The sequence below is a fragment of the Rana temporaria genome, chromosome 1 (genome assembly GCF_905171775.1).
Source record: "Rana temporaria chromosome 1, aRanTem1.1, whole genome shotgun sequence".
Lineage (NCBI taxonomy): Eukaryota > Metazoa > Chordata > Amphibia > Anura > Ranidae > Rana > Rana temporaria.
Window position 1 is genome coordinate 495580558 of NC_053489.1, and position 2496 is coordinate 495583053.

The following is a 2496-nucleotide window of genomic DNA, read 5'->3' on the forward strand; positions in this document are numbered from 1 at the left end:
GTTTTTTTTTTTTTTTTTTTTTTGTGTTTCATTAGAGAATATTAAACCATGTTGGCACAAACAAATGTCCCCCCCCCCCCAAGGAGTGTGTCCTTTGTAAATTACCCATTGTATATTTATTAAAGGTTTGCTGCCTAATAATCCCCACAGTATAACAAACAATAGACATGTTTTCAAATGAAAGCAAAAAAGCCTTTTATTCAGGCAAATGTCATCACAAAAAATAAACAGAACGGCAGCACTAGAATAGATAGCAAACTATATGCAAACTTGCATTTCCAACATGGTGAAGGATAAACTTCCAAGCCTCAGGAGCCAAACACAAAAATATGAAGCAGCAGCACACAAACAAAGGAACCCAAACTGTGGTAGTACAAACAATATGTCCTTTATGTGGAAGGAAATGGAAGGCAGAAAATCAACGTTTCCTCCTCTTTCCAGCCTTCCCTCCAGGCAGCCTTCCAGCGGATCTAACACGGGGTCTTGCAGGTGGGGTCGATGTGGCAGCAGGAGGATGGTGTTCCGCAAGCCGGGCCAGGTCACATAGCCCAGTCTCTGGGGTCAGCAGGCCCCTCTGCATCCACCAAAGGACCTGGTTCATCAGGGCCTTTGCCAGTCTTCTCTGGTCCTCCTCCCCTTCATTTAAATCGTGGGCCAATGAGGCACTGAAGGCCTCTGTGGGGTTGAGGGGGGGCCCTCATGATGGCGCTTGCCTCCTGTATCATGCGGAGGCTTGCCTCCTCCACAGGCCTCAACTGCCTCCTTCGGCCTGATGGCCTCACCTGGGGGGGAGAAGACTGGCTGGTGGTGGTTCTCCTGGCCGGGGGGACCTGCTGCAGGCCACTGGGCCCAGCCTCCTCCTGGCTGCCACTGACCCCGGCCTCCTCCTGGCTGCCACTGACCCCGGCCTCCTCCTGGCTGCCACTGACCCCGGCCTCCTCCTGGCTGACAGACACCTGAGGATCTGCCACCTCCTGGCTGATCTCTTCTTCCTGTGTGGAAAAAAAATGACATTTTTTACAATTTCGCTAAATAAAACCACACTCATTTTCATGTTTTCGTTTAGTATTTTCTGTTCATTATTACTTGAATACACTCTACTTCTGACCCCTGCAGTTGTCATCTCTGACACCTATTTGTCTGAACACCTTTTTTTTTGCTTTTTCCCAGCTTGGCTTTTTTTTTACAATATCAAATCATTAATCCACCAAGAATTATTTACGCCAGAAATATAGAGGAAACTACTATACCTCCTCATCGAAGGGTGGCAGATCTGCATCTCTGTCAGCCAGGCCCTCTTCCTCCGACTCTGCAGGGCTGTGGTCATCTGGGGAAGGTCCGCTGGAAGGTAGCATGGAGGAAAGGTTGGAAGAAAGACTTGACATCGTTTTCCTGCCTTCCATTTCGTCCCGCAAAAAAGCCATCTGTTTATAATACCACAGTTTGGGTTCCTTTGCTTGTCTTGCTGCTGCTCCCGATTTTTTGCTTTTATTAGCTTTGTATGCTCTCCTGTATGTGCTTCTGAGGTTGGCAAGTTTATCCTTCACCATGTTGGCAGTGCATCCTGGCACCCAAGTTTGCATATAGTTTGCTAGCTCTTCTAGTGCTGCCGCTCGTACCTCTTTATTGCAATATAATGCGTGTTTTGAATTCCACAGGATGGGCGTGTCCTGATATTTTTGAAGTAAGGGCTCTATAGCTTCCTTGGTTTGTAGTTGGTCCATTGAATTGTTTGAAAAATTATATTTCTTTTTGAGTCTAGATTCCAAAAACATAAACCACAGAAAAAAAAATATTCAAAAGGATCAGCGTTGACCTTGATCTAATATGTGTCTTCAAATTTATTACCTATATCTAATTACAAACACAGTCTCTCTTGTTTAAACAATGATTGGCAGCTCGGCCGCATTGCTTGTACCAAACATTGATTTGCTAGATGCAGAGCCATTGTTCACATTGCAGTAAATAATTTTAATATAGAAAAATAAACAATGCTTACAAATGACAGTATTCATCTAGGCACTCTTTCATGTGTAAATTTCATGCCCCTGACAATGGATGACATAAAAGACACTTCCTAATGACCTCTGTACAACCAACACTTGAACAATACTTTGCCTGATCTGAATTCAAAAACTTGTCAATGAGGTACAGCATTGTTCACATCTCTATTTTGTGAGGTGTCCAAAAGCATTTGGATACCAAAATAACATTGTGGTACCCCATAGACAGAATAGCTTAAAAAGGGTGCAACCAACAGCCCAAACCCCCATCCCATGTGTCTACATTTTCAAGGCCTCTGCTGATCACTTTTTTAATTTCCTTACCTTCCTGTCTCTCGCTCCTCGTTTCTCACGCTCGCCTAATTACCGCGTAAGATGCGTAATCACGGCGTGCACCTTTTAAACACTCCGCGTATTTATTAAACCCCGCCCTCGTCACCTTTGCGAGGCCCCTAATCAATGAGTTTAGGAAATATGGCGTTAACTGTGTATG